Source organism: Sparus aurata, chromosome 17 (genome assembly GCF_900880675.1).
Source record: "Sparus aurata chromosome 17, fSpaAur1.1, whole genome shotgun sequence".
Lineage (NCBI taxonomy): Eukaryota > Metazoa > Chordata > Actinopteri > Spariformes > Sparidae > Sparus > Sparus aurata.
The window spans coordinates 37,087,311-37,103,122 of NC_044203.1; the positions used below are offsets into that span (position 1 = coordinate 37,087,311).

Below are 15,812 nucleotides of genomic sequence, written 5' to 3' on the forward strand. Positions count from 1 at the left end.
CTCTGTTCAGCTGAAACATTAAAACAACTGACAAGTGAAATGAGCATTGATCATCTTGTTACAATCAAATGTTCTGCTGGGAAACTTTGAGTTCTGTCATTTCTGTGGATCCTCTTTGACGAACACCACCCACCCAAACACCGTTCAGACCAACTACAGCCCCTCATGGCAAAGAACCCAAGGTGTCAAACTGGCCTCCTCATTCTCCAGATCCCAGTCCAGTTGAGCATCTATGGGATGCGTCAGAACCAACTCCCATCCACGTTGGGGCCCCCGTGGATCGTTCTTGGCTCTGACTGCATCCAGTGGAAGCTCAGCTGGATTGAGATCTGGGGAATCTGGAGGCCAGGTTGACACCTTGAGCTCTTCCCCACGTTCCTCGGGTCGTTCCTGAGCAGTTTTTGCAGCGTTGCAGGCGCGTTGTCCTGCTGGGGGGGCACTGCCATCAAGGAGTGCTGCTGCCATGAGGGGGTGTACTCGGTCTGCAGCTGTGTTTGGGTGACTGGTGTTTGTCAAAGAGACATCCACATGAATGCTAGGACTCATGGTTTCACAGCCGAACATGACATTGGAACACAATCATCAATGTTATTTATTTCACCTGTCACTGGTTCTAATGTTGTAGCTCTCAGTGTATACACATGTTACATGCTTTTAACAGATACACTAAAACCTCCAAAAATAGACTAAACATCTTCACAATGACACACAAAATAACCATAAATACACATAAAAACTCAACAAAACTTCACAAATTCACTAAAAACTTCCAAAAATACACAAAACCTACACAAATACTCACAAAATTTCCACAAAGAGACTCAAAACCTCCACAATAACACACAAAATCTCTACAAACCTCCACAAATTCACTAAAAACTTCCAAAAATACACAAAAACCTCCACAATGACACCCAAAACCTCAACACACTCAAAACCTCCACAAATATACACAAACCTCCTCAACGACTCACAAAACTCCACAAAGAGACTTAAAACCTAAACAAATACACACAAAATCTCGACAAAGAGACTCAAAACCACAAATACACAAAAAACCTCAACAATGACACACAAAACTTTCACAAATATACACAAACCTCCACAAATACACAAAAAAACTTCCACAAATAGACACAAAAACTTCCACAACTACACACACAACCTGCACAAAGAGACGTGAAACTACCACTGCTCTTCTTTCTCATCTTGCAGGTGACGGACGGTTGAAAGGACGAATCACCTGAGACGAACAAGACGAGCCAAACAATGGAGACGAGCCTGCCACAGGAGGCCTAAAGGGAAAGTGTGAGTATCTTTCACCTGGACTTTACGAGGGGGATCAAACATGGCTGATATATCTGCAGAGTGCTGATGGTCACTGTTGGTTTCTCCAGAACCAGAGCAGCCAGGAGCTGAAAGTGTGGGCAGAGGAACAGGCTGCTGAGGACGAGCTGGACGACGGTTTCCTGAACTGAATCCTGACTTCCTGTCATCAGGTTTAGTGGACGGACATGTTGTCTGGTTGGTGCTCGGCCCAGGACAGGAACGCTCTGCAGCAGGTGATCCATCCATCCACAGAGCATCAGTGACAGAGGAGAGGTGAGGTGTCTGCTCAGAGCTCAAAGAATACTGAACAGACTAACAGAACCAAATCTTAAAATCATATTACTCGTGTATAAAGCACTAAATGTTCTCAGGACTGAATACTTTTGGTTTCCCTTAAAAAAAAACAACACATTTATTAAATCAGATTATTCTACTTTCTACTTTTAATGTGTGAAAGTTTTTCTGAATGTTTCTGAGGTCAGACGGAAAAAAACACTTCAAAGTTTTCTTTTCCAAATGTTTCATCTTTGAAAGTTTCACAGTTGTGAATCTGTTTCACACTGAATTTAATTTCTGTTTCATCCAGAATGAAGCAGAACGTGTTTTAATGTTCCTTCTGATGAGTTATTTACAGAAAAAAGTATCTGATGGTTTTCAGGCCTGTATTCTGTTAAATATGTATATTTTTAAAAATGAGACGATTTAAAAAAAAAGTTATGAGTTTGATTCTACATTTATTTGAAGGTAAAAACAAAGAATACAGACGAGGAAAACTCTTTAATCTGTGTAACGTGTGAATGAACTCCAGTAGGAATGAAAACAAAGTGAACGTCTGTAAAAGATTTAGAAAATTTTAATATACATTTTATTCTCATTCTGACACACACGCACACGCACGCACACACACACACACACACACACACACACACACACAGGTGTGACGGTGCAGCAGCTCGTTCACTCGCTGGATTTCAGTTTTCAGACGTCCGAGCTGTAAAAACAGGATTTGTCAAAGATCTGAAGTCTCTGATTAAATCTTTAAAATCTTTATTTATTAATAATCAAGTTCAGGTTTTTTTCTTCCAAAGAAATTAAATCCACTTTATTTTAAAGACGTATGAAACGTGGGACTGATTTCAGAACTCTTCTGCTCTTTTTTATTTTCTGATTCCTGCAGGGAAAATAATTAATAAATTGTCTGTTGATCCAATTAAAATAAAATAAAACTTTATTAAGCTTTGAAAATTTAACCACAACTATTAATAAACTGAGAAAAACTATATTTGTTTTTATTTACCCTCATTTAAATAAACACATTCAAAAACATCTGTTAAAGTTTTATTGTGATTTAACTGCTTTCGTCTAAATTAATGATATATTAACAGTTTACAGTTTTATATGAGAAAGGAAGTGAAACTACTGATTATTTACACGACTGATTCATTTATTGATGAATCTCTTACATGTGTGGTTTATTTGTTTATTTACGATGCAAAAAGAAAAGAATAAAGGCATCAATAAATAAAAGAATAAATGTAGGTGTTGATTTATAAACTGACTAATAGTGATTATTCATCTTTCAATAAGTTGAAGTTATATTAATTTAACATCTTCACCTCCTCGTCATCATCACTCGTTCATCTGATTACAGTTTATTGATTAATAATTTCTTTGTTCAGATAAAAATTAATTTAACTTTTCTCCCAAACCTGAAAACATTTTCTCCACAGTCATGATTTATGTTTTTGTTTTTCTGCTTAACAGGGAAAAAAATAACTGAGGGTTTGTGAAAAAGGTTCTGATTGACTTCCTGTTGATCCGCAGACCAGAGTTCAGAACCAGAGTTCAGAACCAGAGTTCAGAACCAGAGTTCAGAACCAGAGTTCAGAGTCGAACGATCAGCTGCGACCGACACACAGAGAGACACGAACACACAGTTTATACAACGAGAGCGTCTGAGTGTTAAAAGACCAGAAACAAACTTCACTTCTTGTTCTTACAGTGTAAAATGTACAAGTACAGACAGACAGACAGACAGACAGGCAGACAGACAGACAGACAGTGTGAGCCACATCTGGCTGCAGGCGGCGGGAGAGAGACGGGGGACGCGGGACCAGATGGAGATCAGGTGATCCAGAATCAAACATCAGCTGTTTTCTACAACCTGAGTTTGAAACTTCTGAAACTAAGATCTGATCTGAGGTCAGGAGCAGCCAGACGGAAACAACGTGTTCGCTAATAATATTTAAAATAATTTTTACTAAAAGTTATTGTTCTTATCTACTGTCAGTCTACGGAGGCCTGACACTGACAACCAAATGAATACATAAATCAACGGCTCAATAAATCAGAAAACATAATTTAATGCTCAACAGGGACAAATTAATGTTTCTGTTTTAAACTGCTTCTGTTATTAATTTCACCTCAAATAAATTAATTCCTCTAAATAATTACTTTACCATCGTTTTATCCTTTAATTGAATAATTCATTAATGTAAAAAGAAAATCATTGAACATGTATTTATATATTATTTTGCTTAATGCAAAAGGAAAACACAGAACTAAATACACAATAAATATTAAAAAAAAAAAAAATGTAGGCACTAATTAATTTCTACAATATATATATATATATATATATATATATATATATATATATATATATATATATATATATATATATATATATATATATATATATATATATGTGTGTGTTAGTTCCCCTATGTTTTACTTTCCCAATTAATCTTCCATTTTATATATCAATTTAATGATTTTACAAAATATTTTTGTTTGTATTTTTTATTAGCTGCATTTCTTTAACCAGTTAGCAAGATAACATTTAAATATACAAACAAAATAAATAAAACAAATGGGAAAGAAACTGTAATCTAATAATAATAATAATAATAATAATAATAATAATAATAGTAATAATAATACACTTTATAATCGCACACTTCATTCACAAAGTGCTTCACATAAAAACAGATGATTATAATTTGTATTATTAAACAAAGTCGAGAAAATTAAAATGTAATTGAATTGAAAACAGCAGGAGTTGAGAACTAGTTTCAATCAGATGTTAATTAATAAAGAAGCAAATTAAAACAAATCAGTTTAAGTCACATTCTATAAATTAAAACCTACGTTTATTTTGGTATTATTATTATTATTAATATTGTCACTGCTGCATTAAATTAGTTATTGACTTCTTTACTGAGACAGTTATTGATGTGTTGTTTGCGCCAGCAGCAGTTCACTGGTTTTATCTCGTCATTGTCAGATAAAAAACGTCCGCGAGTCTCTGCTGAGTGTGTGACTCTGATGTGAAGCGTCTCCACATGTGATCAGAACAAACAGGAAGTGATAGAACATCTACAAAAATAAGACTCAGGTTGTACAAACAGAAAATTTCCTTTAATAACTTTTCTTGTCGTTTTCGCTCATTCAGAAATAAAATCCGACTGTTTCACCGTTAAAGCTTTTTACTGACATCAGCAACCAAGACAACCTGAACTCTGCCGTCGTTTCTCCACCAGATCAATCATCTTCATTTCATACTGAGATCAATCGTTTTGTTTTCAGTCACAGTATGAAATAATAAAGTGATTTGATTTGAGGAAAGCCGACAGCAGAGAGACCAGAAGTTGTTCAGCCGACAGCTGTGAGGCCGATTCCTTTTGGGAAAGAAGAAAAACAACAACTACAAATAAAACTTTCATCAACGAGATCACCAAATCAACTACGTTTCCCAGAAAGCACCATGACACCTCTTCACTGATTACACGAGGGCGAGAAAATCAACAGAAACAATGACGTTAATATTCGGGATGATTCGTCTTCAAATCATTTAAGTGCTGAAGCTGCTCGTCAGTAAAGGGCTTCTGTCCACTGAGGAGGAGAAAATCTAACTATGGATGACTTCTCTAAGGCACAGGATGAGAAAGCGGCGTCACTAAAGTTTCTGCGTCGTTACCCTGAAGCGACCGCGTCCGTCGGCACTGTTGTGTTCACGTAGGTTTCCGAGGCCTAATTCCACGTTTAGCATCAGGATGTCCGACTCAGAGGGATTATTTCTCACTCGCCCCTGAAAACGTGTTTTTCTGTACAAGGTGGCGAATATGAAGGAGCTTAAATATGATGTCATCATCTGTACAAATCAAAAGTTCCTTTAATTTAAATAAACCAGTGTGTGCAGGAAGAAGCATGAAACTAACACATGGATCACAGGAACACGCCCGGACGGTGGAGGTGTAACGCACATTCATCCCTCCTGAACTGCTCAAAGCAAAACCGTATTTGTTTCAGTTTGGATCAAATATTCAGTAACTTCCACACCGGTGGTTCTGCTCAGCCGGTCCACAACAAAGACAAAAGTTCCATTCTTTCCTTTCAGGTCCGTTTAGTGCTCAAACTGAACGTCTGGAGATCCAGAAAGGTTTTAAATTACTATGATTATAAAATTACAAATGATGCAACATGTCAGGTGTGAAAGTAACCAGAACTGAAAGCTTCACTGCGATTTAGCACAGCTAAAGGCTAACGTTAGCATCACCGCTTTAGTAAACAGAAATAAAAGGTGGAGCAGGAAGAGGCTGCTGTCAGATTAATGATCCTGTGTACTTTCTCTCTGATAAGAGAGTTTCTGATTTAATTAAAGGTAAACAGGTTTTATCAAAGTTAACATGTTTATTTTTCAGTAAGTTAAAAATGAAACTAAAAAGTGTTTTGGTTTCAACACTCGACTGGAAAAGTTCGACACAAGATCCGCTCGGTCGCAGTCGTCCAGAACGAAGTCTGTGGCTGCCGACACGGAAAACTGAAATTTAACATGAAAATAGATTTTTTAACTTTAGTTTAACTAAATCAGAAACATTTAAATACAAACTGGACTTTTGAAATCAAACTTTAAAGCTACTATATGTGACAATCAATTAACAATCACCTCAAATGTTCAACAGATTATAAAGAAACAACAATTTTCATGTCACGTCAGAAATGTTTCTCCAAACTCTCAGTCCAGCCTGCTAGCTGCACGGCTAACTGAGCTCGTTAGCTAACACAGCTACAGTTTGAATGTGAACCTTTAATATTAAAAACACCCTGATTTATATTTCAGCCCTCGAACCTTCAGATTAAATGTTTTACATGTTGTAATTAAATCGCGGTCAGAAGACGTTCTGATAACAACAGGACCGACTGTTTGTGACATCAGTCCATTCTGGTGAAACTGAGCATGATAAAGAAACTTTAATATCCACAGATTATTGTTTTATTTGATTAAATGATTTGACTTTGATATTGGCAGCCACAGACTCCCGCAGTACAAAAGATTAAAGCTTTATATTCTCTAAATGTTTGAGTAAAGTTCTGACCGCCTCGGTTGTCATTAAATGACGTCATGTAAACGTTTCAGTTCTTCATGTCTGCAGCGACGCCTCGTTAACTGTTAACTTTTGACAAATAAATGAAAGAAATCAGATATTTTGCTCCCCTGCGATGCTTTAAACCAACACGTTGTACCGTTACACCTCCACCATCGATAAAGGAATAGAAACAAGTTACCGCATCCGACCATGAAAAGCTGAACAGTGGTCAACACCTTCTACACGACAGATTAAAAAGACTCTACACGTCTCGACTCTTCAGAGGGTTTTTCTCAGAGGACGTCCGAATCAACGAGGAGCCGATTGGAGCCGGTTTCACCGAAGCTTCGGCTGCTGCGGCTCGGCCCTCCGACAGGGTCGGATCTCCCAGCAGCCATCTTGTCCTCCCAGTTTAATCAGAGTCCAGTCGTCCCCCTCCGTCCCCCCCGAGGCCGGGAGCTTCCTCCAGTCCCAGACCAGAGTTTCTCCTCCCTCCTGAGGAGCTCACAGGAAAATCCCACAAGTCCTTGCAGTCTAAATGAGTCAGTGCCATCGGCTGTGAGATAATTAACCCATCACACTCGTCCTCCTCGTCCTCCTCCAAACCTCAGAGTCCTGCGGTCGGTCGGGGAGGTCATACCTCGTGGAAGCAGTCGGCGGGCGGGCTCTTCTCCACGCCCCTCCACCTCTCCACCATCTTGATGGCTTCAGACACCACACACACCGAGGAGGTGAGCGTGACCAGGAACAGCAGGTCTGCAGGAGGATCACAGACAGATCAGAACGTCAGCGACTGGAGAAGTTTCACAAAGTATCTTCCTGTCAAAGGACTTACATGACTTTAACCTGTTGTACTGATGCTTTTGTTTAAATTAAATACTGAAGACGTTAATTAACTGATTAAAAGTTGTTTTGTTGTCTCAAAGCATCCGGACTCCTGACCTGGACTTTAAATCAGAAGCAGATCGTTGATTAATAATCTGACAGCCTCTGGTTTTATGCTTGTTCAGATACTAGAGGAGAATCGTACCGAAGAAGCTGAGGCTCTCCGTCTGGAAGACGTTCTGCAGAGGAGGGAAGTAGATGACGAGCAGCTGACCCATGATGGAGGCCAGGACGGCGTAGCAGAACGTCCTGTTGCTGCACAGACCCATCTCATGGACCATACGGGTCTGAGGAGCAGGTACACATCAGAACTTATCATTATTATCTCACTGCTTACATTCAGAGTTACAGTCCTTCATGTTAGAAGAGAATCAGGATCCAACAGACTGTTTAAACTAGAAAGACAAATATCACAGACACATTATGTTCATTATAGAATAATCTGACACCTATTTTAACAAAGAATCGATTAGTTTTGGTCCACAAAATGTCAAAAAGAGAGAAAGACTCTTCGTTTACTGTCAGAAGTGATGAAGAAAAGCAGCTGGAGCCAGAAAATGTCTGAAGTTTATTCCTATAAATCGGCGTCGGCTGAAGGAAATGATTCAACAATAAAACAAGCTGAGTTAAGCTCTTTTCATTGAGCTCGGCTCTCTCAGGTGTTTCTGATGGTTACCTGTGAACGAGAGCTCAGAGCGTTGAACATGTCGAAGAAGACGAAGCAGGTGAAGGTCATGGTGGTGTCTCGAGGAGTGATCACGTTGTCCTGCAACTGGAAACACAAAGACAAAAACTGGTGATCATCTGCTGGACCGTCTCGAAGTCAGCCGACTGTAAACATGCTCGGTTCAGTCCGGCTCGGTTCAGTCCGGCTCGGTTCAGTCCGGCTCGGTTCAGTCCGGCTCGGTTCTTTGAGGATCCGTGTGCTCACCTCTCTCCAGAAGACGAACAGCGTCCCGCAGACGATGATGAACGCCGACACCAGAACTTTGATGAGCAGACTGCGAGTGAGGATGCTGTCTCTGACGTTACGAGGAGGCTTCCTGATGACGTCACTGTCCACAGGCTCCACCCCCAAACTGACAACACAACAACACACTCCTGCTGATACACAACAACAACAACACACTCCTGATACACAACAACAAGGACTCACTGCCCGTGTACCTCTGAGCAGGCGGTCCGTCCATGATGATGTTGATCCACAGGATCTGCATGGCGTTCAGCGGGTTGGGGAAGTTCATCAGCGTTGCCAGGGAGATGAGCGTCAGAGCTGCGATGCTCCTGTGGAGCCGTGACGACACTGTTAATAACTTGTTCAACAAAAAGGAAACTGTCAGGAGGAAACGAGCGTGTTTGACTCACGTGCTCAGCTGGAAGCGGACAAAGTTCTTAATGTTGTTGTAAATTCCTTTTCCCTCCTCGATGGCCGACCTGGAAGCAGAGAACAAACTCTTCAGTTCTGCAGTTTCAAAGTTTCCCGCAGGTCGAGTGTTTCCTGCTCGTCCACTCACATGATGGTCTGGAAGTCGTCGTCCACCAGGATCATGTCGGCTGCCTCCTTGCAGACGTCGGTGCCCGTCTGGCCCATCGCCACGCCGATGTCCGCGGCCTTCAGAGCCACGGCGTCGTTCACCCCGTCACCCGTCATGGCGACCACGGCGCCGATGTTCTGGAGGGACTGCAGAGAGAATCATTTAGTGGCAGCCATGTTGCTCACGCTGTCTTTGGGACGGTGGCAGCAACAGTAACAACACAAGGCAGCACTGCGAGGTGAAGATGGTATCTGCACGGTGGGACTTTCAGGAAGATAAAATCTAAAGAAATCGATTAACTGTGAACTGAAGAAGCTGCAACAACCTGAGGATGTTCCTGCAGACTTTCACACTACAGAACAAACGACCCGCTCTCACTGAGTCTGACTCATAAAGACTGGAGCCTGAACATGTTTAAAATGAAGCGTAAGTCGGTCAGAGCTGCAGGTCCAGAGCGCTTCTGATGGTCCAGAACACAATAAACTGATATTATATTGTTCCTCCGGCTCACCTTGACGATCTTCAGCTTGTGTCTGGGACTGGCTCGATAAAACACGGCTATCTGTGGAGACAGAAGAGACGACGGTCACGACTTTAATCCAGACAGAAAGTAAAAACAGTCTGACTCAACGGTCAATGACAGCGATTAAAGCTTCATAATTAATAAATAAGAGTGTGTGTGTGTGTGTGTGTGTGTGTGTGTGTGTGTGTGTGTGTGTCTCACCCTGGAGACGATGTTTGACAGCTGCTGCAGGTCGAGGCGATCCACCTCGTCTCCGGACAAACACTGGCAGCCTTTAGAGTACAGACCCAGACGACTGGCTGCAGACACACAAACATTTTCACATCTGTAAAATACTTCACGTTTGTTTTAATGTCAACAAATCAAACTGCAAACATGTTCTTTTCTGTCTCCGTCTGGAATCAAACAATCTCAAAGGTTGGAGAGTTTTGAGTTTCTCTTTAAAATGGAACTTTTCCATTTGTAGTTTAATTTTTTGATGTTTTTTTTAATTTCCATCTTCATAATTTAATTTCTCAGCTTACATTTACAAATTCTGCATCTTAAATGAACCTTTTACATTTGTCAGTTTACATTCTCACTTTGTTTTTTCAGTAAAATAAAAGCCCGATCATCTTTTTAACTTTTTTAATTTGAATTATGACCAAAAATATGAAAAATCTAAATACAGTTAAAAAGACTCAAATTAAGACTTTCTGAATCAAATACAACATCCAACATCCGTCTGACAGTTAACAGGACGAGATAGTTTAAACTGAGCTTGTATTTGATCTTTTCTCCTCCTGCAGTTGATGAAACATGAACAACAACACGTCTGATGTCTGAGTGATGTTTGAGTTTTAACCTATAGACACGGCCGTCTCCTGCGAGTCTCCAGTGATCATCTTGATGGCGACCCCGGAGCTGATGAGCGTCCCCACGGCCTCTTTGACCCCGGACCTGGGCGGGTCGATGATGCCCACCAGACCCAGGAAGGTCAAGTTCCCCATCTCAGCACCGGACGCAAACGCCAGAACTACAGAGAGAGACAGACGGACGTGTGTTCAGTGTTCATGAGCCGACAGAAGCACGTTGATCTTCTCTCCTGTGTTCAGACTGTTTACCTCTGAGTCCGGCGCTGCCCATGTAGCTGATCTGCTGCTGGTACAGCTCCCTCTGTTGGTGGTTGAGCGACAGTGTGCTTCCTCTGCTGTTGTAGGAGCTGCAGAGTCGGATCACCTGCTCGTACGCTCCCTTCATGAAGTAAACTCCAGGTTTGTCCTGATGATGTGAAGAACAGAGCAGAGGACGAAGTGAGACGATACAAATCTTATCTTTAAACACATTATTACATCCAGCGGCAGTGAAATGAGGGAAACAAAGGAACGTTGTCAGAGACGAGAAGGAAATAATTCAGTATTAAACCGTCTCTGATTCATTCCTTCTCTCAGGTGAACTCTTGTTGCCTCTTATTCTGATTTATTCCTGCCACTCTCCCTTCAACAATTATTCATTATTCTGTTTATAACGCTGTGAGAGTTTATATGTCTGGTACAGACTGTTATATAACAGAGATGTCACGATTTCATTTCAACCTTGATTTGATTTACAGAGTTTCAGCACAGACAGCTCAACTATCATCAGACTCACTTTAAAGCTCTGACAGCTGATCTTTACATCATCAATACTGCATTTGAATTAGATCTGAGTGTCTGAATCGATCGCTCATTTCAACTGATTTGAATTCATGACACCCGAGAGCTGACGTTAAAATGAAAATCTTCACAATAAAGACAAACAAAACAAGAACGGACCTGATTCATTATCATTTCATAAGGAACAGCTGCGGCTTCATTCAGTTGCAAATATGTTAAATAGTTGGATACCCACAAGAATCCCCCAAAAATAAATAAATAAATAAATAAACGTTCCTTCATTTCTTTATCTACTCCTCAAATGTTTCCAAGTGTCACATGAAGCTCTGCAGCTTTAAGCTTAATTAGAAAGTAACAATTATGTTTAATCTGAGATTTATATTGTTCGTTTTAAAAAGCTACAAATATTGGAACGTTTCTTCAGTCAGCGGTTGGAAGGTGAAGTGATCTCTGTGGGCTCCTCTCAGTCCATTAGTCAACTAATTGGTTTCAAGTTTTATGTTTTATGGTTGTTATCGGAGCTATTAGTAACGAGTCTTTACTGGAAACATCTCCGACTTCTCATCATTAATGTAAAAATATTCTGCGGTTTTTAAAAACCAGGAGGCTTCATAACATCTCGATTAATTCATCAGTGAATGGATCAAACTACTGGATCAATTCAGCAAATGTTTCTCAGTTAAATCAATTCATAAATCTGTCGTGAGACTTCTGATCCCCCACTTCGTTTTCCTGCAAAGAGAGTTACGACTCAGATCGATCCTGACACAGAAAGAACGTTTCAAAGTATTTAAACATCAGTGTTCACGGTCTCTCTGAGTCTGGTGATTATCTAAGAACCTGAAACATCAGTGTCTGTTCGTTAGTGATCACAGGTGGAGAACATGCCGACCTGCAGCGTTCGGTGAACACATCGAACAGCCATCCACTTCTGCTCCGAGGTGAACGGATGCTCCTCCAGGCGGACGTACTCCTGCTGGAGGCTCTCCAACCCCATCTGGAAGACACACAAGAGCACATCTGGATCAGAATCACATCTGGATCAGAATCACATCTGGATCAGAATCACATCTGGATCAGAAGCACCAGAGTTTCTTCATCTGATCATCAGTGCAGCTCGTCCACAGCTGAATGCTAACATCAGCATGCTAACAGTTTCGTCAGCACACGTTCCGTTCTGCACGTGCATCGATGATCCTGTCAGTCAAAGAAGGTCAACACAGACGAGCCTGTTCAATATAACTAATTACCTGATTGATCATCTTACAGCTGCGACTCACTTCCTGTTGTGTCGTCTTGGAGGCGTGTCCTCTTAAACTAAGCTCACTGATGATTCTGAATTAAGTTCTTAAACTCTAAATATTATGTTCGTATTAAAACACTGAATATCAAATAACTAGAAGCTCCCTCGAGCATGTACTCAGTGTGTCGTGATATATACGGGACATTATGCAGGTAAACAACATGACATATTTTCTTTCTTTCTTTCAGAAATGTGATCATGGGCTGATCGATCGGTTCATCCTGCAGCTTGAAGCCGAACACTGCTGAGGAAACAACAGCACTTTCTTCTGCACAGTGTAATTTCTCAGTGACTCAGTGCTGACTGCTCCTCTGAGGACGGCTCACTGAGCGCCCGACAATCACTTCACATGAAAGAAAAAACTGTTTGAGATGTTAAAATATGAAAATGTGATGTGCAGAAGAGATTGTTCGTCCCCTGAGTGCACTGATCCATCCACAGCAATCAAAACCTAAAATATGAAATTAAAAATTAATGCTCAGCGTTCTTTAATGTGTGCTGAGCTCATTTATTCATGATCGTACATAAAGCCGTCTGACTCATCTCCCCAGTTACACCAGTAAAGGGCAGGTGGAGGACGGGCGCTCTGCCTCGGGCGCTGACAAACCAGCAGAAGAAGAAGATGATGTCTGTTCCAGTCTTCTTCATCCTTCAGACGCAGATTAATCTTCAGAATGAGATGATGCAACATGGTGGACACTGTTCTCTTTGACCCGCTAACAAGATTTCCACAAGGAAGTGTGAGTGTGTGTGTGTGTGTGTGTGTGTGACCGCCCTGGTGTGAAGTCTTAAAAAGCGGAGTAACTTTTCTTTCTGTAGCTAAACTACTTTCTTTGTTGACTCCAGACTGTTTCTGTTCAGATGAAACTGGTTTGGATGTTTGTTTGATGAAGACTTGACGAGTTCTTATTTACTGAAGGCACAAACATTTAAATACTTCCATCATACGACTAAATTTGACGAGGAAAACGAACCGAACTAGTTGAAAGCTCTGCAACAAATAAGTGGATCCAGAATCAAAAACAAAACACGCTCAGTGTGCAAACTGAGCTTCATTCTTCAACATAATGATGAAGTACTTTCAGAAAAATCTGAATATTTCCCTTAACATCCAATCTGACCACAACACTCTGACAGAAGACATCAAAGAGCTTCACGGTCACACCTGCTGCAGGAAACGCTGCCGAGTCTGAACTGAAATCAGCTCGATTGAAATGTGTTTTGTTGGAATAACCTCTGGGTAGAAATGTGGTACCTGGAAGTGCATCTACACAAACGTGATGTAGACGCTTCAAACTGCACAAGATCGATTTCACGCACTGTTGCGTTCTGACTGTCACCTGAAAAACAGTAAAGCAACGTAAGTCTGAGCTGCAGCGCTCTGCTTCTCTGTCACTTCACTCCCAGACTCCATGTTTGTTTCCTCCTGCTGCCATGGAAACGTTCCTTTGAGGACTGATGTTTGTTACCTGCACCTGTGTGTGAGTGCACATTTAGTATATTGTGTGGACAGGTGTCGTCATTAACACCTGTGTTTCTGGCTCAGTGCTGTGCAGCCGGCGTGTCTGACGGCCTGTTTCTGTTTCTTCCTGTCGGTTAGGTTGAATCCTGTTACTACCAAAACATCAGTGAGTGTCAGCTGACTGGAGGGAGTTCAGTCAAACGTTCTCAGCAACGCTTTTAGACGCACAAACAGGAAACTTGCTGCTTAAAAAAAACTAGATCAAGGCTGTGTGAGTTTGTTATAATTGTTTATAGCAGCATTACAAACCTGTGATGTCATCTGCAAACCTTTACTTCTCCTGTTACTTTATTAAAATGAATTTTATTATGTATTTATTAGCAGCTTCTGGATCTAAAGTGAGAACAACGTCTCAATAAAGTTGATAAATTCTCTCTCTGACCTTAAACAATAAAATGAAGATTAAAGTTTTCTGGATGATTTGAACAGAATTGTTTGTTTGTCTTTATGGTCATTTAATTATTATATTTATAATGTAGAAACCTGGTTTGTGCATCACAGGGTCGATGTTACATAAGCTGAAACTCAGGAAGTTAAAGTCTTGTTTGTGTTTTTACCTTCATGGCGAGGGCGATGAGCGCTCCCTCCGTCGGTCGTCCCAGCAGAGCATGATTCCTGATGACCGAAGTCGTTCACACACAGCCAACCTAACACACACACACACACACACACACACACAGTTAATCAATACATCTGTTCAGTGTGACAGAACACAGAATACAGCCGTGTGGTGGATTCTGACCCTGTGAGGAATTTAAACATCAGTAGTTGCAGGTGTTTGTTCACTCACCTCCACCACTTTACTGACTGACGGGCAGGAGAAGCCGTGGACGACCTCTCCGTCCAGCAGAACCTCTCCTGCTCCGTTGTAGCCGACGCCCGTCACCTGCAACACGACACACAGGTAAAATACTCCGATAAGAACAAGTGAGCAGGTCGGTAAACGTCTGTTCTGATGAATCTGTCTGCTAGTAACAAAATCATCTGAACCACTGCAGATTTAAAAGCTGGTTTGTGTTCGTCTTCACATGAAAGACAGAACCAGACTTCAGGTGTTGGAACACCAGGTGACAGGTGTGTTTGATGCACATCAGTGTTTGATTCATCACACAGTCTCTGTGTTGTCGGTCATGTGAAACACTGACTTTGTCTGATATTACAGGTCACATTATTGTGTCATCTAGGAATCATCCAATTAAAACCAGCACGTCTCCGGGTCCTCAGTCACCTGACCCATTTCTCCAGTATGGCAGCTGGGCTGAAGGAAGTGGGTCAGTCCGGTCCCTGCGGGCTGCAGGAAACTGAAGGTGGAGACGCCACAGTGCAGTGGCAGTCTCTTTACTCAGTGTCTCCATAACGAGCCAAGGCTATTAATGTTAGTCATTACTCACATCTGGCAAAGAAGGATCAAATATATTCCTCAACTTTTGGTACTTTTCTGTAAATCTGAGCATGTGTATGAAAGATGAAACACTGTCAGGTTCAGTGATGAACAGATTAAAGTCACAATGACACCGAGTGTTTCTGTTCTCACAGCACGTTGGTGGTGAGTTCAGAGGCTCTCGGTACAAAGTCAACAAAACAGGAAAAGAAACATTAAACCATTTATAAATTACAGCATGAAATCCACTCGAGACGCTCTGAATTTATGTCTTTACTTTCTCTAAAACTAACTTTGACGTGTTGTTTATTTCTTTATGATTTTGTTCTGT

At 41.1% G+C, this 15,812-nt stretch overlaps 1 pseudogene; it reads right to left on the reverse strand.

Moving 5' to 3' along the window:
* Nucleotides 1-4,730: 4,730 nt before the first annotated feature.
* The window catches only part of LOC115567797 (calcium-transporting ATPase type 2C member 1-like), an 11,665-nt pseudogene continuing 583 nt past the window's right edge, over nt 4,731-15,812 (reverse strand).